The sequence below is a fragment of the Cryptomeria japonica genome, chromosome 11 (genome assembly GCF_030272615.1).
Source record: "Cryptomeria japonica chromosome 11, Sugi_1.0, whole genome shotgun sequence".
Lineage (NCBI taxonomy): Eukaryota > Viridiplantae > Streptophyta > Pinopsida > Cupressales > Cupressaceae > Cryptomeria > Cryptomeria japonica.
The window spans coordinates 209,274,110-209,298,140 of record NC_081415.1 but is presented as its reverse complement, the minus strand read 5'-3'; the positions used below and the strand labels follow the sequence as shown (position 1 = coordinate 209,298,140).

Genomic DNA, 24,031 nt, shown 5'->3' with positions numbered 1-24,031 from the left:
GTTTTCCCTTGAGCACTCAAAGCGAAAAAAAGGGTCAAACTTTGACATCCCGTAACTCAGAGACCGTGGCACTTATGGATGATATGTTTGAACCTATGGGGTCATTTTGTCCCTGCCTAAAAAATCCTATCTCTTTTTTGGGCATTTCGATTCCATTTTCTTGTGGTGAGATTTTTTCTGTTGCATCAAAAACTGTCAAAAACTGTTAGTGAGAGGTGGCAAATAGTGCATCTTTCGTTCTGCTTGTCATGGGAATGAACCATCAATGTGAGCACATTGGGGTAGCTGATTTTATGCTTGGGGTTCCTTTGTCTCACTCCCCAAGACATCCGATCGTTTCGAGCCACCTCGTAGCGATGTTTTCCCTTGAGCACTCAAAGCAAAAAAAATGGTCAAATTTTGTTGTCCCATAACTTGAAGACTGTGGCACTTATGGATGATCTATTTGAACCTATGGGGTTGTGTTATCACTACCTAAAAAATCCTATCTTTGTTTTGGGCAACTTGATACCGTTTTCTTGTGGTGAGATTTTTTCTGTTGCATCAAAAACCATAAAAAATTGTCAGTGAGAGGTGGCAAAATAGTGCATCTTTCGTTCTGCTTGTCGTGGGATTGAACTATCGGCACGAATGCATCCAGGTGGCTAGGTTTACACCAAGTGTTCCCTTGTCTCTCTCCCTAAGACGTCCAATTGTTACGAGCCACCTCGAAGCGACATTTTTCGTTGAGCGCTCAAAGTGGAAAAAATAGTCAAACTTTGATGTCCCGTAACTTGGAGACCGTGGCACTTATGGACGATCCATTTGAACCTATGGGGTTGTGTTGTCACTACCTAAAAAATACTATCTCGATTTTGGGCAACTCGATTCTTTTTTCTTATGGTGACATTTTTTTTGTTGCATAAAAAACCGTCAAAAACTGTTAGTGAGAGGTAGCAAAATATTGCATCTTTCGTTTTGCTTGCCATGGGAACAAACCGTCAATGCGAGCATGTCTAGGTGGTCAGTTTTACATTAGGTGTACCCTTGTCTCTCTCCCCAAGATGTTCGATCATTATGAGCCACCTCGTAGTGACATTTTCCCTTGAGCACTCAAAGTGAAAAAAATGGTCAAACTTTGACGTCCCGTAACTCAGAGACCATGGCACTTATGGATAATTTGTTTGAACCTATGGGGATTTTGTCCCTGCCTAAAAAATCCTCTCTCTTTTTTGGGAAACTTGATTCCATTTTCTTGTGGTGAGATTTTTTTTGTTACATCAAAAACCGTCAAAAACTGTCAGTGAGAGGTGGCAAATAGTGCATCTTTCGTTCTGCTTGTCATGGGAATGAACCATCAGTACAAGCACATCTAGGTAGCCAAGTTTATGCTTGGTGTTCCCTTGTCTCACTCCTCAAGACGTCTGATCATTACGAGCCACCTCGTAGCAATGTTTTCCCTTGAGCACTTAAAGCAGAAAAAATGGTCAAATTTTGTTGTCCCATAACTCGAAGACTGTGGCACTTATGGATGATTCGTTTGAACCTATGGGGTTTTGTTGTCATTGCCTAAAAAATCCTATATTTGTTTTGGGCAACTTGATTCCATTTTCTTGTGGTGAGATTTTTTCTGTTGCAACAAAAACCGTAAAAAATTGTCAGTGAGAGGTGGCAAAATAGTGCATCTTTTGTTTTTCTTGTCATGGGAACAAACCATCAGTGCGAGCACATCTAGGTGGCCAAGTTTACACTAGATTTTCCCTTTTCTTTCTCCCTAAGACGTTTGATCATTACGAGCCACCTCGTAGCGACATTTTCCCTTGACCGCTCAAAGCAAAAAAAATGGTCAAACTTTGACGTCCCGTAACTCAAAGACCGTGACACTTATGGATGATCTGTTTGAACCTATGGGGTCATGTTGTCGCTGCCTACAAAATCCTATCTTGGTATTGGGAAACTTGATTATTTTTTCTTGTGGTGAGATTTATTCTGTCGCATCAAAAACCATAAAAAATTGTCAATGAGAGGTGGCAAAATAGTGCATCTTTCATTTTGCTTGTCATGGGAATGAACCGTCAGTGCAAGTGCAGCTGGGTGGCCAGGTTTTTGCTAGTTGTGCCCTTGTCTCACTCCCCAAGACGTCTGATCATTACGAGCCACCTCATAGCGACATTTTCCCTTGACCGCCCAAAGCGAAAAAATGGTCAAAATTTGACGTAGCATAACTCGGAGACCGTGGCACTTATGGACAATCCATTTGAACCTATGGGGTTGTGTTTTCACTACCTACAAAATCCTATCTTGGTTTCAAGCAACTCAATTCTATTTTCTTGTGGTGCGATTTTTTTTGTTGCATCAAAAACCGTCAGTGAGAGGTGGCAAAATAGTAAATCTTTCAATTCTGCTTGTCATGGGAATGAACCATTAGCGCGATCACATCCAGGTGGTTGGGTTTACACTAGGTGTGCCCTTGTCTTTCTCCCCAAGATGTCCAATCATTACGAGCCACCTCGTAGCAACGTTTTCCCTTGAGCACTAAAAGTTATGAACGTAGCGTAACTCGAAGACCATGGCACTTATGGATGATCCATTTGAACCTATGGGGTCATGTTTACGCTACGTACAAAAATGCTTTCTCAGATTTGGACTATTCCTACTAGCCCTTCAAATTGAGTAATTCAATAATCACTCAAAACTTTCTCAAAACACTTGGAAAAAAAATTGCATATTCAGATACCCATTTGAAAGTTATTTAACATATGTCAGAATCAGACTCAGTTATTTATAATCAAATGGTACAAATTTTGGCTCTCAAAACTTGCAAATCAGCCCATGGACACTTTCATATATAAAATTTGGCATCTTATATAAACGATCAAGCTCATTACTATTTATATTTACAAAATTTTGCATCTAAATATGTAAATTACAGCTCGTTGTTGTTTTTTTATACAAAACTTAGCATCTAGATATGCACATTACAACTCATTATTACTTTTTAATACAAAATTTAGCATCTAGATATGCACATTACAACTCATTGATGTTTTTATATACAAAATTTGGCATCTACATATGCACATTATAGCTCATATGCATGTAGAGCACATCCAAAAAAATGAAGTTACAATGTTTCGCAAAAGATATATACAAAATTGTCAAAATTATTCTACCATATTGTAGAATTATTCTTCTAGATGGCCCAAAATCAATCAAGTGAACCTTCTAGATCAGCTCTAACCCTTAGTGTCTCAAGTATTGCCTCATGGTTTGATTCATGAACTTTCCACAAATCCTTGTTAAGAGGTCTACCACGATATTTAATCAAATGAATATTTGTTGCAACAAAAAGGTTTGAGTAATGAAGAATATGTCTATGTGTCTCAAAGTCCTCAAACAACCAGGCATTAGAATTTTTGATAGGGTACCTACATTTTATAGAAGGATAATGCCAAAATCAATACAATGACTGCTAAATAAATGAGTTTAGGAGGTCTCAGTACAACTCGACACAACAATGGTACCTTCTAAGCCATGTCCCAGTCACAACAATAGATCCTATTGGGTACTCAATACCCTCTCCATCAACCACTGTAGAAGTCAATTTCTTTTTGGCCTCAATACAACGACACAAAAAGTAATATGTTCCTTCTTCATTGTTCTCATCCATAATAACTGCATAGACATGACCTGCATTTAATAGAAGGATATAAGTTAATACCAAAATCAGCATAAGTTAATACTAATAAATTAAGCTTAAAATTGTAGCAACCCTTTACCTGGTTCAACTATGTCTGATACATGGTCAAAATCCATTGATGCTTCAATCTAGTTTATTTGTAGTGCTCTAGGAACTTGATATGTATCTAGGGATTGCAAAGGTCTACAAGACCATTGGTCAACCCAGTCTTTTGATTCACATTCATCTCACAAAAAATGCATACACAAAGAGAAAAAGCATGCAATATGTCTAGTATAAATAACTAGTGATGTTGCATTTGAACTTCTAAATGAATACATGTCACTTGATCCAGTAAGTGTACAACAATCTAGATAGTTTTCAATATTAGATTCACTTATTAACCAAAAATATATAGAAACCATAGACTTACCTGCATTACCTGGTCCCATCGTAGAGCTACACCATTGCACAATTGTTTTTACATCTATTAACATTGCACCACCTTCGTACTTAAATTCCTCTCTAGTAAGATCTCTTTTCACACATGCTCCTGCACCATCATGCTCTCCCTTTCCATGCCCCGCCTCAATGAAATTCCAAAAATGTTGCACACCACTTGTCACATGCATCCTAGTCAACTAGTAGAACATCCTTGCATTCTTGAATTATGCGGTGCAATTTTTCGACCATATTAAGTGTTGGTTGTATCTTATATCTCTTTCCCTTAAACTATCATATAAGACTGTAAAGCATCCTTGCACAAACTCTGAGGAATGAGTATGATCATTGCTGATATAGAAGTGATATTATCTTATAACCTTTCTCCTCGATGCTATCATGTGCATGCATGAATGCTATGTGTACAAAAATTGTAACTTGTGTAGAGTGGTAATACATAGATTGTACTTAATTTTGTAGCTTTAGTGTATACTTCTTAGCAAAATCAATGACAAAGACAATAGTGCCGAGGGGGATAGTGTCCTTACACAACTTGAATTGCTCATCTAAACACCTATCTCTATGTGTGTGACATATGTACTCATATACTAGTTTCTCTTGAAACATACTTATAAAATCAGCTTTTTTCCATCTTTAACATCATATGTGACTGACTTATATTTTCCAATAGAAACTAGTTCCTTACCGATTTCATGTGTGCTATCCAGATGTAGGCATCTATGCAACTGTTGCAAACTGCCACATGTAGGACAAAAACCTCTCAAACACATCATATTATAATAAATGCACCTATCATCTCGTCTACATAGTAAACTTGAAATAAATTCTCTCCATGACTTAGGAGGTGCTTGTAGACCACATTCCTGCAAAACATCTTTAGTGTGAAAAGTACAACAGATATAACGATAAATATCATAATGCATAGAAAATTCAACATGGACCCTACAACAACATGTAGTACATGCATGATTAATCTTAACATAAAATGGTTTTGTCATCTCAAAAAATGTTTGACTAATTTTAATCTGAGGAAAGCTTTGAAGAAACCTTTCATAAAATTGTGTTTCAGTTGTATCTAAATAGTGTTTTGGATGTGGCTCATGATTACTAATTCCAATTCACTTTCTAACAATATCTCTTTGGTTGGGTGAAACCCTTGTGTTGTCATGCCAATATCTCTCAATAAAGTTCTTAGTGCATCAACAACAACCTTGTCCTTATGTGGGAGTCTACCCAAGAATACCCAAAGAGAATTATTGTTAGGGTCCTTGATTTTCTCTCACCTCTCTAAAGCATAGTGTAATGTGGTTCTACTTATCCTTAATGACTTCCTTGTTTTGCTTATTAAATGAGATTTTTTCATTTCCTTTCCCATTATGGTTGATGTGAGGACACAACGAGTAACATTAGCATCTTTAGTACATGATTTCGACCCAATGGCTTGGTATGCATCAAAAAGATTTCTCACAATGGTTCTTTCACTGTTATTTTCGGATGTTCTTAACCCCAAAATTTTCATTGTCTCTCTAGATTTTTAATCATTTCAACAACTAATTGGTATCTTCCACTTTGATTTAAGTTTTCAAAATAGTTATTCCAAATTCTTCTAACCATTCCTCTACAAGTTCTTTTGGAAATTTTATCATGCATTGGCCTCACAATATTTTCATCAATATCTATTAGGAACTTTGGTTTTCTACGAATTATTCTAAGAGGTGTTAAGATTGGTGCATGCTCTTTGTTTTCATTAGGTGCATTATGGGCATTGATGACATCAAATTCAAATGGTATATCTTCTTCGATTTCATTAACATGTGCATCACCGAATCATTTTCAAATGGTGTATGTTAATTGCATTCATTAGGTGCATTCATCATATGTATTTGAATTGGTATATGTTGATCATTTTGATTTGGTGCATTAATCATATCAATTTCAATTATTGAATGTTCATCACTTTCATTAGGTGCATTAGATGACGTACCTTCATGTAATCTCTTCATACACTCCCTTTGTCTTTCCTTTGCTACCTCTCTTTGTTCATTTGTTCCTCTCTTATTCTTTTCCATTGTCCTACACATAACTTCATGATGACAATCCACAATCAAATAGCAAAAAAACAACAAATGATCATCATTTTGTTATAATCTAAAGTAGTAATAATAAAATAACTTTAAAAAAAACCAAAATACAAGACAAATAAATCATAATCAAAGAAAAAAAATAACAAATGATCATGATTTTGTTATTATCTAAAGTAACAATTATAAAATAACTTCAAAATCAATCATTCCAAAGCAAAAGTGACAAAAGAATATGAAAACCTGACTGTTACTGTCCCAGAAAATCATGTGCAAAAGTAGTGGGGCCTTCAAACAACTTGCAATGCTGGTTTTTAGGCCGTTGGGACTAAAATATATAAATATTTTCCCATAACATGTACGGGTTATGGAAACCTTATATGTCAACATTTAGAATTTCTCATAACCCGTACGGGTTATGTAGAATTAGAAGTTTTGGCCTTAGTTATACATAACCCATATGAGCTATGTAGAACTAGGAAAAGGAGAGGGGGAGAGGGAGAGAGGGAGTGAGAGGGAGAGAGGGAGAGAGGGAGGGAGAGGGAGAGAGAAAGATTTGGAAAAGGAGAGGGGGAGAGGGAGAGGGAGAGAGGAAAAAGGAGTGGGGGAGAGGGAGGGAGAGGGAGGGAAATGGAGAGGGGGAAAGGGAAAGAGGAAGGGAGAGGGAGAGGGACAGAGAGGGAGATTGGGAAAAGGAGATAGAGAGAGGGAGAGGAAGAGAGAGGGAGATTGGGCAAAGGAGAGGGGGAGAGGGAGACAGAGGGAGATTGGGAAAAGGAGAGGGCGAGAGGGAGAGAGGGAGGGAGAGGGATAGAGGGAGGGATGGGAGAGGGAGGGAGATTTGGAAAAGGATAGGGGGAGAAATAGGGAGAGAGAGGGAGATTGGGAAAAGGAGAGGGAGAGAGGGAGAGAAGGAGAGGGGGGAGGGAGATTGGGGAAAGGAGAGGGGGAGAGGGAGAGAGAGGGATATTGGGAAAAGGAGAGGGGGAGAGGGAGAGAGGGACATTGGGAAAAGGAGATGGGAAGCGAGAGGGAGAGGGGGAGAGAGAGAGAGAGAGAGAGAGAGAGGAGAGAGAGAGAGAGAGAGAGAGAGAGAGAGGGGGAGAGGGAGAGAGAGGGAGATTGGGAAAAGGAGAGGGGGGAGAGGGAGAGCGGGAGAGGAAGAGGGAGAGTGGGAGGGAGGGGAGAGAGAGGGAGATTGGAAAAAGGAGAGGAGGAGAGAGAGAGGGAGAGAGAGGGAGATTGGGGAAAGGAGAGGGAGAGAGGGGGAGGGGGGAGGGAGAGAGGGAGATTTGAGAAAGGAGAGGGGGGAGGGAGAGAGGGGGAGGGGGAGGGAGAGAGGGAGATTTGAGAGAGGGAGATTGGGAAAAGGAGAGATTGGGGAAAGGAGAGGGGGAGAGGGAGAGAGGGAGAGAAGGAGAGGGGGAGGGAGAGAGGGAGATTGGGGAAAGGAGAGGGGGAGAGGGGAGAGAGAGGGGAGATTCAGAAAAGGAGAGGGGGAGATGGAGAGAGGGAGGGAGAGGAAGAGAGGGAGGGAGGGAGGGAGAGGGAGAGAGCAAGATTGGGAAAATGAGAGGGGGAGGGGAGAGGGAGAGGGAGGGAGAGAGAGAGAGAGAGAGATTGGGAAGAGGAGAGGGGGAGAGGGAGAGAAAGTGCGATTGGGAAAAGGAGAGGGGGAGATGGAGAGATGGAGGGAGAGGGAGGGAAAACGAGATGGGGAGAGGGATAGAGGAAGGGAGAGGGAGAGAGAGGGAGATTGGGAAAAGGAGAGGGAGAGAGGGAGAGAAGGAGAGGGGGAGGGACACAGGGAGATTGGTGAAAGGAGAGGGGGAGAGGGAGAGAGAGGGAGATTGGGAAAAGGAGAGGGAGATAGGGAGAGAGGGAGGGAGAGGGAGAGAGGGAGGGAGGGGAGAGAGAGGGAGATTGGGAAAAGGAGAGGGGGAGAGAGGGGGAGAGAGAGAGGGAGAGGGGGGGAGATTGGGAAAAGGAGAGGGAGAGAGGGAGAGAAGGAGAGGGGGAGGGAGATAGGGAGATTGGGGAAAGGAGAGGGAGATTGGGGAAAGGAGAGGGGGAGAGAGAGAGAGAGGGAGGGTGAGGGAGAGAGGGAGGGAGGGGAGAGAGAGGGAGATTGGGAAAAGGAGAGGGGGAGAGAGAGAGGGAGATTGGGAAAAGGAGAGGGAGAGAGGGAGAGAAGGAGAGGGGGAGGGAGAGAGGGAGATTGGGGAAAGGAGAGGTGGGGAGGGAGAGAGGGAGATTGGGAAAAGGAGAGGGGGAGAGGAAGAGAGATGGAGAGGGAGAGAGTTAGATTGGGAAAAGGAGAGTGGGAGAGGAAGAGGGAGAGGGAGAGGGAGAGAGAGGGAGATTGGGGAAAGGAGAGGGAGAGAGAGAGAGAAAGCGAGATTGGGAAAAGGAGAGGGGGAGATGAAGAGAGGGAGTGAGAGGGAGGGAAAAGGAGAGGGAGAGGGAGAGAGAAAGGGAGAGGGAGAGGGAGAGAGAGGGAGATTGGGAAAAGGAGAGAGAGAGAGAGGGAGAAAAAGAGAGGGGGAGGGAGAGAGGGAGATTGGGGAAAGGAGAGGGGGAGAGGGGGAGAGAGGGAGGGAGAGGGAGGGAAAAGGAGAGGGGGGAGGGAGAGAGGAAGGGAGAGGGAGAGAGAGGGAGATTGGGAAAAGGAGAGGGAGAGAGGAAGGGAGAGGGAGAGAGAGGGAGATTGGGGAAAAGGAGAGGGAGAGAGGAGAGAGAAGGAGAGGGGGAGGGAGAGAGGGAGATTGGGGAAAGGAGAGGGGGAGAGGGAGGGAGAGGGAGATTGGGAAAAGGAGAGGGGGAGAGGGAGAGAGAGGGAGATTTAGAAAGGAGAGGGAGAGAGGGAGGGAGAGGGAGAGAGGGAGATTGGAAGGAGAGGGGAGAGAGAGGGGAGAAGAGGAGAGTGGGGAGGAAGAGGGGAGGGGAGAGAGAGGGAGATTGGGGAAAGGAGAGGGGGAGAGGGAGAGAGGGCGATTGGGAAAGAGAGGGGAGAGGGAGAGGAAGGGAGAGGGAGAGAGAGGGAGATTGGGGAAAGGAGAGGGGGAGAGGGAGAGAGGAAGGGAGAGGGAGGGTGGAGATGGGGAGAATAGGATAAAGAGAGGGAGAGGGAGAGAGAGAGAGTATAGGAGAGAGAGAGGGAGAGAAAGAGAGATTTAAGATAACGAAAGGGGGAGGGAGAGGGGGAGAGGGAGAGGGAGGGGGAGAGAAAGAGAGAGAATGGGGAGAGGTTGAGAATAGGATAGGATAATGTGTGTGTGTGTGTGAGAGAGAGAGTGAGTGAGAGAGAGAGAGAGAGAGGGAGAGAGAGAGAGAGAGAGAGAGAGAGAGAGAGAGAGAGAGAGAGAGAGAGAGAGAGAGGAGAGAGAGAGAGAGAGAGAGAGAGAGAGAGAGAGAGAGAGAGAGCAAGAAGGAGAAAAGGGTGAGAGAATCAAAAAATAGAGAAGTGTGAGGGGGAGAGAGATGAGATAGAACTCAAGGAAAATAATTAGGGCTCAGAATAGACAAAGACAATGATGGGGGAAGTAAGACGAGAGAGAGAGGAAAATAAGAGATACATTCATGTATACAAACATATATACATATATCTATGTAAATATATATAACTATAGATATGCATATATACATACATAAACACATATTATCTAGGTATGTCTAAAACATGTGTAGTAAATGCTAAGTTTACAAGCATACATTATCATGTCTTCATAACCCATCGGTTTTGTAAAACAAAAAAAAATGTTTTTAGTTCTTCATAACCCGTACGGGTTGTGTGAAACAAAAAAAAATATTTCTAGTTCTTCATAACCCATATGGGTTATTTAGAATTGCGAATAGTACTTTTGGTTCTTAAAAACCCATGTGGGTTTTGGCTTGGTAAGAGGGTTGGAAAATGATCCTAAGGCTTGCAAGCCCATTTTTCCCCCTTTTTTGTTCCTTTACATGTTTTTTCATCCTCCATCATGATTTCTTGGCTTCATCGTCATCATGTTTACAAATGATCAAGTGGGTATCTCTAAAATTACCACAATAATCTCACACATCTTCTTAGTTTTCTAACCATATAGATTTTTTTATTTTTGGACAACATTAGCATAGTAAACTTTAATTTTCTTTATCAGTGCCTTGACAGTCCTCACAGACATATGTCTACCATTTTTTTAATAACTTTTGATATACTTGACCAAATTTAAAATAAATTATATATTATTGTTCTAAGCTAAATTATACACTTTTAAATTTATTTTTTTGCATTTTTGATTATTTTGATGCAAGTTATGCCGAACACACTAACAGGTATCAAATTTTTAGGATGCGGTCACTTCCAAAAATCATAAAAAATAAAACACTCAACAAAAAATTACAAAAAAATACACAACTTCTAGATCTCACTCTTACCTATCATCCTACCAAAGGGTTTTGAAAAATACTAAATATAACTATATATTTTGTGCAGTGCATGAAAACATCTATGTTATATTTTTCTGAAAAAATCAGGAACAATTTTTCGTGCGTGAAAGGTTTGACCCTCTTAATCTTATCCAATTTTTTTTTAAAATTAATTGATTAGAAACTAGATTCAGAGTAATAAACTTCTTAGTGTTTTCTCAACTCCTAGTTTTGAGTGCATGACCTTCAAATAGCTCTTTGAAGTTTAGGTTTACCTGTTTTTCAGAAGAAAAAAAGTGGCCACTTATACCCCCCTTTTTGTTCACCATCTTGGTGCACTTATCCTGCTGTTAGGATTCTTTTGTTCAATGTTAACCATGCAAAAAAACCTGCTTTTGGCATAACAATATCATTCCAACAGAGTGAGTATGCCCGACTACTCACCTTACTGCTACAACCTTGTTGTATGGCTTTGTAGCCTTCTTTAATTGAATATTGTCCTAATTTAGAAGCTGCCCAAATTAACACATCTTCCATATTAGACATGAGAACAGTCCTATTCAAGAAGATATCTGCCAAGGAAGAAGATTGCTAAGTGGATACTGGGAGAAGAGCTGGGTCTTTCCAAATTATTTTACCTGAAAATATTTCTACAGCGGACACATAGTCACTCAATTTTGTACCCTATTGAAATATAGCTATATTCATAATATCTTCCATGTTATCCATTTGAGAAATTGGGGGATGCCCACACCATGAGTCTATCCAAAAGTTAGCACTGAAACCATTATTGACTTCCCATGAAATATACTTAGTTACTAGATTTCTTGAATCCATCATAAAATTCCAAATAGCTGACCATTTTTGAGGATCCAAAATTGTCAAAACTCTAGATGGTTGATTGTTATCCAAATATTTAGCTTGCATAATCTGGCACCATTCGGAGGCAGGATTATTGTACAATTTCCAAATCAGTTTTCCTCAAAATCCCTTGTTGTGATGTTTTAGATTATGAAGACCTACTCCTCCTTGGGATTTTTGACATGACATATTTTCCAAAGAGACTAAGGGGGTTTTCCTTTCATTTGTCATATTACTATTCCATAGAAAGTCTTTTACAAGTTTCTGTAATTGTTGAATGACAGATGAAGGTGCTTTGAGAACAAACATGTAATATTTTGGTATTGTTGTTAGCACTATCTTTATAAGAAGAATTCTACCTAATAATGAAATCCAACTTACTTTCCATGCTGAGATTCAAGCCTTGATTCTTCTAATAACAACAGACCAATAAGAATATTTGTTTGTCCCCATAAAGAAAGGAATGCCAAGGTAAGAAGAGGGTAAGAAGATGGCATTTGATCCATTGGGAAGTACAAAATCTTAGATATTTTTAGTGACAAGATTGGAGTTGTATTGAAGATGAAAAGCATAGACTTAGCAACATTAATTTTCAAACCCGGAGTTGATGAATAGACTTCCAAAGTTTGCTTAATATGCCTAGCTTCTTTTAAAGAAGACTTACCAAATAACAATGTGTCATCAGTAAAAAGAGAGTGAGCTACTGCTATTAAAGTACCTGATAGACTAGCTCCATACCAAAGCCCTTTTGATGACTGAAGATTAATGCTTCTACTAAGGGCATCTGCCATAAGAATGAAAAGAAAAGGTGATAAAGGGTCACCTTGTCTTACTCCCTATGTACCCTGGAAAAACCATGAAGGATGTCCATTTATTAGAATCGAAAAGTGTGCACCTTAGACACAAATTTTGATCCATTTGCACCATTTGTTTGAGAAGCCAAATTTAGATAATACCTTGAAGAGAAAATCCCACTTAACCCTATCATATGCTTTCATCATATCGAGTTTGACAACAAAATTTGCTTGTTGATTTTCATGGATAGAATGTAAAACCTCATGTGCTACTAAAACTCCTTCTATAGTCTCCCTTCCTGGAACAAAACCCCCTTGTTCTTGCGATATGATCTTAGGTATGAGATAATGCATTCTAAGGTAAATGGTCTTAGTTACTATCTTATAGATCGTGTTACAGAGTGAAATAGGTCTAAGCTCTGCAAATGTTGATGGAGAGGATGTTTTTGGGATAAGAGCAATATTTGTTGCATTGAAACTTTTTAGTATTGCACCCCTTTTCCTGGATTCTTCCATTATTGCCAAAAGGTCAATCCCTATCACATCCCAATACTTTTGGAAGAAGAGAGAAGTGAACCCATCAGGACCTAGAGCTTTATCCAGGGAAAGAGAGAATACCACCTTGTGGACTTCCTCTAAAGTGAAAGGGGCTAGTAAGACTCTATTATCGTGGTCAGTGATTAGAGGAGGGATAGACTGCAGTAAGAGCTTAACTTTATCATTCCAAGAAGGCTCTAAAACATAAGGTACAGGGGCTAAAATATTCTTAAAAAATCTTACTCCTTCATCTTGAATGTCTGCCAAAATTTTAAGCAATACCCTTGTGTTTGCATGCTTGATTGAGAATATAAAAAATTGATGCTTTTCTTTGTTTTGTGGATGCATGAAATTTTTTTGTGTTCTTATCTCGCTGCTTTAGCCAAAGTTCTCTTGATTTTAGTCTCCAATATTCTTCTTCTCTCTTATAAACCTCTTCCCACTCACTTTGAAGACCCTTCTGTGTAGAGTGAAGAAGCTGATCCAATCCCTTGGAAATTATATTATGGTTAACTTCTTCCAATTATTGTTCAATGATTTTTTTGGTGCAAATACATTCTTGAAGACCTTTCCATCCACTCTTTTGCCTTAACCTTAATAAACTAAAGTTTCTTAAAGAATTGGTGCATCTTTGTTCCACTACATGTAGGGGCAAATACCCACCACTACCTTAATAAAGCCTAAAAGTGTGGATGTCTAAACCACATACTCTCAAATTTAAAAGAACCAAGACATGACATCGGATTTTGATTTTGCCATTCAAGTGCAATTTGAGCTGGAAAATGGTCTAATTCTAAAATAGGAAGAACTTCAGAGCAATAACTAAACTGATTGAGTCACCATTACAAAGGTATAAAAAATCTATCAAGTCTCTCGACACTCTGAAGAAAACCTGACCTCTTGTTAGTCCAAGTGAAGAGACCATTATTGGGAATCACATCCAATAAGTTGTTTTCTGTGGTAAAGTTTAGAAAATCTTGCATAGTTCATGGGGGTGGGCACATTCCTCCTTGCTTCTCCTTGTGAGACAAAATTGCATTAAAATCTCCCCCTATGATAAAATTTTGTGCTTCTTGCTGTTGGAGCAATTGAGTCAGTTTATCCCATAGATCTTTCTTTTCCTGAGAGGGGGTAGGACCATACACATTGAATAACATAAAGGTCATGTCATAATATACTACTTTATACATTTGCCAATTATGATATTGATCTAATAGGTGAAATTGAACTTTTTTAGGATTCCATAATGTGAGAAATCCTTCCGAGGCCCCAAAATCTTGCATATGGGCAGATCCAAATTGTGTCCATTTAGCCACTATTTTGTGATACATTTCCTTTGATAACTTCATTTCTTGAAGTATGTAGATGTCAGACTTTGTAGAATCAAGCTGAGACTTGATTATACCTCTTTTGTCAAGAGCATCAATACCCCTGACATTCCATGAAATCATTTTCATTGTGAACAAGGAGTGCCTTTCACACTCCTTGTAACTCTTTTTGATACATTAAATTTTCCATCTAAAGTACTCTAAACACCTACCTCTATTTCTTCTTGATTCTTAACAGAGTCAGTTTTCTAACTCTCTTTTTAGGAGTTCTAAACACTACTGATTTGATACCAGGACTTTACTCAAGTGATAATGACTGTGAATAGTCAAAATTACTTATCTTTGTCTCACCATCATGTTGAGGGGCTTCCATTTCTTTTTGCATAATTTTGTGTGAATGGATATCTAAGTGTGGGGAGATCGGAGAGAAATTTTGTTGAATCTTGTTTGTAGGACTTAATTCAATAGGTTTACTCAAAACAGGGGATTCTTTCACCATGGGAAGTTTCCATTTCACCGAAAAGTCAATTGTTGAGCAAAAACACCTTGCCTTTTGTAAGGGACACATTACATTTCTCATACTAACACCTTCCAATTTTGCAATTTCCTCAATCATAGTGGTAGCTAATGTAGATAGAATATCATGTGCTAATCCCTAAATATGGCCTTCATTTCTTGAAACAACTGCCCTTGAATCTGAAAAATTCTACATTAAACTTTGAATATCAATCGGGGATTCATTAAACATTAGGTCCCGAACTATAAATTATTTGTCATCAGATGGTTTGTCACATAATTGGAGAACCAATGTGGGCATGATGGAAGATTTATAGCTATAGAGAATTCAACTATACATGTTAAATAAATTGGTCAACTAAATAATCCAATGAACATAAGATAACTCAAAATTTGAGTCATCATGAGGCACAGAGGTGACACTACATGGTTGTACTGAATCAGAAGGCGAAACTGGCTTGTGATGATGGACGGTGCACAGTAAACGGTCTAAGCAATAATTTTTACAAACTAGAATCTCTAAACAGTCAAGACCACTATAGGCATTAGTAAAATGCCCTAGTTTATGCTGATATTTCCAAATGTCCTCTGCATTATCCATAACAATGTCTTGATACCATAAACCCCATTTTGATGTGATAGAGATTTGCCTTGGAAGGATTTTATTTGAGTCTAGAAGTAGGGAAACTCTAACATCTCTTTGAATTACTTCAAAGGGTATAAGATAATGAGAAACAAGAATACCTAGTTGATTAGCCATGATCTCAACAATTTCCATATCTCTATATTCCAAAGGCAAGCTTGGGAAAGAAATCCAGTATGGGTAAAATCTACATAAATTAGCGTCTGGTTTAAAGTTTGGAATCCAGGGCAAGGTAAAAAGACAAGACCGTTGACAAAACCAGCCTTTGAATTTATGAACTATGTCACTATCTTTGGGTGAAGAAAATAGAGCAACAAAAAATCCTGAATGGCTATCAATATAGAAAAGATCACAAAAACCCGACCATTGACTATTAGCCATAAAAGTAAAGTTTGAAAGGGGATCGATGAACTAAACTTACCAATGAGAGCTGACTTTCAGAGAAATGAAATAGACTGAGAGAGAACATGCTCAGGAAAAGTGATCTTCATGAGGAAAGTGTTCTCTACCGGAGCCAGTTTGGGAAAAGGGGTTTCCACCTCCTTGAGATTGGCCTGTTTTCTTCTCCACACAAGGTGCGCAGATTTTGGATCGAAGGGACCTCCATGATCACCTTGAAGATCTGTTTCATTATGCCCTTTGACTAAACATCCCTTATGCAAGGATTGTTGGGATGTAGATGGAGTTTCTTTACAAATGTCAAAAATAGGTTGTTCTTCTTTTTGCTTTGGCCGATACACTTTCGAGGATTGAAACTATTTGACAGGATTTTGAATTTTTTTTTTCCCGCCCAATTCTTTTTTGAATAAACAGGCGATGACCTATGTGTCCTCTGAAATCATTTCGAGCCTCTTGTTTGTATGATGCTCCCCGATCATAGTTGTTGAAATTCAAATAATTTTGCAGATTTCCTTGTTCTTTGCGAGAATTTTTATGAAATGAGTGAGCCGGTTGAACAATTGATCGAGTATAGAAAATGATAGGGATATCTGAATGATCTTGGAATCTCCAATTAGCTGCCTTATTTATGTCATCAAGACATGCAAAACGATTCAACCATCCTTTCCTTGAAGGTAAGTTTGAAACCAGTTTGATAAAAGCTTTATTTCTGAAAATTTGGGTAAAGGGATTAATATCAAAATCTGAATGCTGAGTGAGTCGAAGGGCACCTTTAGTTTGTCCTAGATGAGCCTATCGAAAATCACTATAGCCTTGCCACCATCTTCCATTTCCTGAATCCCTACTTTGAAACCCTACTGCTCCCTGCGGCCATCCTCTCATTTTCTCTCTGAAAAAATTATTATAATTGCCTCTTGAGCTTATTTTATCTTGAACCAATTGCTAAAGTAATATCAACTGCGCTTGTCCTCAAAATTTCCATTTGTCTAAAGCATTTACTGTAGACATGCTAACTAATGCACACTTGACTAGGGTTGCTTTTCTTATTGTGCTTTCTTTTGTTATAGACATGACATTTTAAAATATATTTTGCAATCTTGTTTGGGTTCATGGATATTCTGACCATTATGAACATATTTTAGTTGAGTATACGAGAAGTTGCTTGTCCTTTTCCATACTTAAGCTACTAATTTTATTTTAGGCCATGTTCTGATGTCCAAGGACAACCATGTTGAGGTTGGAGGAGATCCTGAGCATGAGTGTCATTGTACTCCTTTTGAGTACAAATACTAAACATGCAGAAGTTTATAAGATATTTGTTCTTGCAAAAAAGAAATAAATTTTACATTACAAGGAACCTAGTTGAGTAGTTGATTGCATTGCCATCCAAGTGACATTAAATTGAGATGCAAGCTTCAGCAGGGCTGACTTTGTACTCTTTCATCGCATTTTTTCTCAAAAGAATTAGAGTTAATCATAAGGTTTTGGAGAATGAAATTCCGGTTATAGTTGTTGTTGTTCTTCACCTTATCATGCATTCAGTAATTACATGCACTGGGAGTCTTTTCTCAAAGAATCTGCAATTCAGTATTGGTAAGGCTATACTCCACTAAACTTTGTCTACATTGTGGCGAATGATAGGCTAAATGATGCCCATGTCATATAAACAACAACTATTCATACAGTTGAACTATCTATTTAATGATTTCTTATGCATTCATTGTAACAGATTTTGAATAAATCCAAAATTCTTTGAATATATTCATTGTAACCGACTTTAAAAAAAAATTAAAAATGCAAGTTACCGAGTTTAAAAAAAATTAAAAAGATATTTTTAGTTATTTAGTTTATTAATATTATCTTGAGGAACTTGGTAATACCAGATCTCCTAAATGGTGTGTTTTGAACAGAAAGGGAAATTTTTCTATCATATATTTCAATTTTTCTATCATACTGAAGTGACTTATAAAAAACCTTGATTCTTCTTGAAAACCTGGTAAAAACGATTTGGACATTTGAATTGCAGCATCCAATTAAACTTAAGATTTTTTAGGGAGGGACATCATCAAAACATTGAATTACTAATTAAATAATCAATGGGAGAAATAACGAAAAGTTTTTTATGATAATGGTGAAAATTTTGACATCTAAACCATTCAACTTGATTGCTTGATTGATATGATGTTTGTGTATGAGGTCATCTTCATAGACTTGATCTTGATCATTTTATCTGTAGAATAAAAAAAAAATTTAGAGACATCAAATTTTCACAATCTGTAAATTATTTTTCTTCCGTCTTTCTACAATGATGAATCATTAAGTATGATCAGAAATGTTGATGAAAAAAATGCCAAGGCTTTCATAATTTTTAATTGGAGCGATCTTAAACTTTGGATTGAGATTGGCTTTGTTTATTTTTGGTGTTATAATGTATAAAAATATATCAGTTAGCATTCATTTTAGAGAGAACTAAAAATGGATTGAATATTTCAGAAAAATATCTATAAAAATCTTTCACATTTGTCTTATTTGATCACAAACTCAGCTTAGGACATGTGTGCACATATTAAAATTTATTGTAGATTTAATGTGGAGCTTGTTTATTGCAAGATACTTTAAAATACTATCAACTTCATAGAAAAATTATGAGTGACATAAATTACCTATGTATTGAGAGTTTGTAGGAAAAAATTTAAAAATAGTTAGTGGTTAAGTATATGGTTAATTTGTAGTCAATTGACAAACAAATTTCACTCAAAACTAATCAATTTCTCTTTATTTATTACTATTTATGGTGTGATCATATGTGTCTAATATTACTTGATCCATTTTATTCCAAAACATTATTAGTTAATCTAAATTAATTGAATCCTAAAACTTAATTTAAAGACCAATGAAATATAACATAAAATGTACAAAACATTTGTAATTGTTTTATTTTTTACTTAATAATAGAAGACGTCACCATCCTAAATCATAAATCTATGATTATTTAGACAAATTTGAAAGCATGAAAAGTAAATTGTGAAATCATCAAGCAAGGCCAGGGTAATTTGCCCTATTTCATACATACTGCGTTATTTGCAAATCATTAAGAAAGATCAGGATAGCATGATAATATTATTTGAAAGAATAAATTTAAATAAGACAGGATATCGATAGTATTGAGATGATGGATAGCCCATTTTATTTGCCGGCTTTTAAAAGACATTGAAGTTGGACAAGGATTTTAGGGTTTTTACTATGCTTCTGGGGTGTATGAGACATATTTGATTTCCTTGTATACATTGCAGGCCGAATTTTCGATGAAAATAAGAGAATGCCCATGCTATTTAATGATCTTACCTGAGTTGAGCTGAGCTTTGTGAAGAGGAAGAGGAAGAGGAAAGAAAAATGGCGATGAAAATGAGATTGGGGAATGTTGCTGTTTTGGTGTTGGTGTTAATGTCAATAATAGTAATGGGCTAAATTCCTTCCCTCCTTCCCTCTCGTTGAAAACAAGTATAGATTGGAAAAATATGCATAAAAATTTCATATATATAATTTTTAAATCGTATTAAAAAATATAATTTTTATACTGGCTTCCACCTTGTAGATGAATAAAATGGTCCTCCAATTCTTTTTCCCCTTACTAACAATTAAAAACTGGATTAAATTTTTAGACATCAACTTTCCTAGACTTATAACCACTTAAAATGATACTACAAGGAATAACAACTGTATAATTATTTCTCAGAATTACAAAATTGCACTTCTTTGCTTAACTCTGCAATTCTCAAAATTTGAAAACATGACCAGTCATGAAATTAGAATCGCAAAATTGCACTTCTGACCTCTAATCTTGTCAATTGAATTATAATGGCAATAATAGTAATGGTCAATATTAGCGTGGCCTTGCTTTAAATTCCTTCCCTCCTTCCCTCTCGTTGAAAACAAGTATAGATTGGAAAAATATTGGTTTCATAATACATATATCATGAAAATTATGCATAAAAATTTCAGATATATAATTTTTAAATCGTATTAAAAAATATAATTTCTAAATCGTATTAAAAAATATAATTTCTAAACTGGCTTCCACCTTGTAGATGAATAAAATGGTCCTCCAATTCTTTTTCCTTTCTTTTTCCTTTACTGGATTAATATAATAGATTCTACCTCTTCGAACTCCTCATTTCTCCCTACAACTAAATAAACAATTTTTATACATCAACTTTCCTAGACTTATAACCACTTAAAATGATACTACAAGGAATAACAACTGTATAATCCAATACCCTCCATTTAAATTACATGACATCATCCTTATTTGAGTGATCAAAATCATGAGCGTTGATGTTGCCAAGTTCATACTTTGTAGCCATTTAAGTGGCACATTCCTATTCTTATAATCGGTTAACTTCACCCATTTCACATTCCTCTCATTGGAATGACTTAAATGTTACTGGTTGCATAGCATTTCTTTAAGATGGGTATATAAGCCATAGTTGGGCATTCAAAAGAATTTAACACTAACATAAAAATGGGGCAATCAAATTCCTTGCAGCTGGGATCTGAAGATGTTCAACCCATGGGCTTGAGTAATGATTTCTATTGTTTTTCAATTTATAATAACAAAATATTATTTTAAAATTTTCAAAATGTTTCTGATAATTACAATCTTTATGATTGGAATGACAAGATTTGTATCATAAATTTAAATTGTATAATTTAAGAGGAGTGAAATTTTGAAATACTTAATAATTTTCAAAGATTAACTCTGAAAACATGACCACTATCTATAACAAGAAGTTAATAAAAAGATTCAGCTACAATAAATAATCATGGAATTAGAATTGAAAACTCTTCATAAATTATCTAAACCTATTTATTTCTCAGAATCGCAAAATTACACTTCTTTGCTTACTTCCATAGATATTACTTCTGACCTCTAATCTTTTCAATTAAGGTGAAATCAGAAATAAAGAATCGAATTGAATTATAAAAAAGTTGTGCAATGCTACAACTCCAAAATCAAACCCAATTTCATTGTATTCTTATCACAAAAGTATTTTAGTAGATGGGCAAAAGGTAAACCACGGAAATAGAAAGGGCAATTACTCATTATATATGATCTCCATTCACCTCTTCTATTCAAGGAAGCGAAATGACTGCGGTTGAGTTTTTTCATAAATTTATTCTTGTTAAATTTACTTTGTTTACAAGCTAAAAAGTAGTTACATCTTCCAAACATGCCGGGATAGCTCAGTTGGGAGAGCGTAAGACTGAAGATCTGAAGGTCGCGTGTTCGATCCACGCTCACCGCAATCAGGCAAATGTTAAATTGTATTTCTTTAAAATAAAATCAATCAATTCACATTTTTTTTATCATGTCAACGTAGGTTGCAGATGATGAATGATGAAATAGTGTCTTTGACGGAGAAATATAGTTTATCTTATGTTTACTCTTTTACGTGTGGATTATGTTCCATCTGTTGAATAGCGTGATGAATGATAAAATATAACAGCTAATTTTTTATTTATATTAACATTAGATTATATATGTTATTAGTAGTTTTCTGTTCAATTCAATGGTGACACTCTCATAAGGAACTGTATTTTATTTATACAAATCTTTTTCTATTGCTAAAAATAAGTGTATGATGTTTGGTAAAGATGGTTTAATTGTTTTATGAATATTGAAAATCTTTGTAGTGTTCAATCATATTTTAGTCATAAAACATGGTTCAAATTTACCACAAATTTCATAAAATATACTTAGATTTATGGTAGAGTTCTATTTGAAGAAACCACCAATATCAAAAATTCTTTTTTGAAGACAACTATTTACTTTAAAAATAGCAAACTTGCAATGTGACTCACATTACATTGTCAACCACATGCAAGATTTTTAAAAGCATTAAATTATTTTCTCATGAACTTTGCATTATAGTTTGTGTGAAAAAAAGTACACAGAATCGACAACCATTAAGACTAATCCTATAACTCCATGGTTGTGCCTTGAGTTCTCCTTCATTTGAGAATAGCATTTGAACAAGGGCTCAAACCTACAACAACCATTGTAGTATTGGTATATTAAATTATAATATTGGTATATAACATTAATATGACATTAAAATGTATTTCTATGTATTCTTCAAGAATTCTTAATAGTTTTAGTAGCATAACAATTAGCATATTATTACAACATGTATGGTGCTTGGATGATCTTAGTTAATAGAATTGTATTACCCAAATGCATATTACACTCACATAATGGATGCACAAATATGTGTTAATAAAAAATAGAATCATTAAATTTGATTTGTTTGTGACACTTAAATGGATGAAAAGACAAAAAAAATATTTTATTTATTTTCTCCTCTCAACTACTACCCACATTGGGTTTATTTAACTTCGTAATAATGTCAATCTAATAATAATAATAATAATAATATATAGATATAATAATATAGTAATAATTAGTCTTAATATATTTTTTTTGCTTTGGTGAAGAATTTAATAGAAATATCAAAATATCAAAATATCCTAATAATAATTTAATATGAAACCCACCTTTAAGAAATGCTTGAAGAAAAGAAGATAGGAGAGATATGATTAATAAGGGATGCTTTCGAAACAAATTCACAAACAACTTCTACAATCAACTGCATATCCAGTGAAACAGACTCACACCCACAAATTAAAAGGACAAACCCACATTGCAAATTAACTCGAAATAGGGAATTTTCAGAGTGGAATGCCTAAAATTGACACAATTCAATCAACTAATTGCATCTACCATTCATGTTAATGCATTCAATGTTTCCCAAATTTACTGCAAATTGCAAATAGAATTTAACTCCTTCCTTGAAGGAGACCCATAAGCACAATCACACATTGAGAAGAAAATACCAGGACAAACCGACATATCCTTCACATTTCGATTCATATAAAAATGGACACAGTATATGAAACCATTGAAACATTGCATTCAATACTAATTGAAATTTACAATATGGAAAGATAATCCTTCTTCTCTATGATCCTGCATGAAACCCTAGATTAACAAAGGCTTGTTTCTACCCACCTAGAATACAAAAATTCAAAATATTTTCTTACAGCCCTAGTATTTCTTTTATAACAACAAGGAATTCTCAAAATCTTCAAACCACTTACACTTGGTTTTTTCCTCTTTTGACACGTTTCAGGCCATATGCAGATAAAAGAAAACCCATCACCCATTCAATATAAGACAAAAATTGGCCACGCATACAAGAAGATGCTTGGGTGGAGAATAATATTTCATTGAAGTCTTGGAGCTTTGAGTTTTGCCACCATCATGCTAGTGGAAGACCTACATAATACACACTGCCAGAGACACTCATTAGACTAGAAGGGGAGCCTTGCAACCTTATAAAAGAAATTTCCTCACAACTAGAGGATGAAAATACATAAAAAAGGGAAGTAATGGAAAAATGGAAGGAGAATATTATCGAGAAATATTATAAGCAGAGCTAGGGGCACATTTTTCATACTCAAGATGAATTTTAGATGATTTGCATGTGAACCATCCACCCTCTGCCTTCATTGTTCTCTTTCCCCTTCCTTCTTCCTCCTAGTCGTTTGATGATGAAGGGATGAAGATAGGTAGCCCATGAAAGGTGTTTTCCATTTGAAACCACCTTTCAATGTCCCTTCGACTACCTTCTAAGATTTTGATATCCCTTCCACTTCAAAGCAGCCCACTGAAATATTCTCCAACCCATCTCATAGAATTTACACCTCGCAAATTCATAGTTCTTTGTATATGAATGCTCCATTTCTTAGAATTTATTTGAACCAATGCTAATATGAGCCCCAACACAGTGCTTAATCAATATATGGTCATTGTCCTTCACTTGTGGGACTTAGAGCCTCCTAAAATGGCTTAGCTTTATGCATGCAATCAATCTTTTTGGCGTTTGTTCTTGTCAAAAGATTAAGACTCGTTCTTATCAACCACAACTGCCAGCTTGGATTTCTTGAATAACACTCCAATAACCATATTCATGTACTTTTCATGTCATCGTTCACAGTCCCTCTGGCTTTTCACATATGAAATTATATGAACATCCTTTCTAAAGATAATCTCATGTAGGTGATTTGCCAGGATTGACTTTTCCTTCAAAATATCACCTCCTCCGTTACTGGTACCTTTGACATGCTTGTCCTTCTATGCCTTATCCATTAATCTTCATCTTCCTTGGTGAACTCACAAACTTTGATTGTCTTGATCATCGCCCCTTTTGTCTAAAGTGGCACTAAAGAGAAATGAACACCTCAGTATCCCCCTACATGCAATTTTATATCTAACCCCTTTGATT

The 24,031-nt window shown here is 36.7% G+C and overlaps 1 non-coding gene across 1 annotated transcript; it reads left to right on the top strand.

Annotated features, from left to right (window-relative positions):
- Positions 1-20,919: 20,919 nt before the first annotated feature.
- Positions 20,920-20,992, top strand: TRNAF-GAA (transfer RNA phenylalanine (anticodon GAA)). The gene has a single exon. It is a non-coding gene; the product is annotated as a tRNA-Phe (tRNA).
- The last annotated feature ends 3,039 nt before the right edge of the window (positions 20,993-24,031 follow it).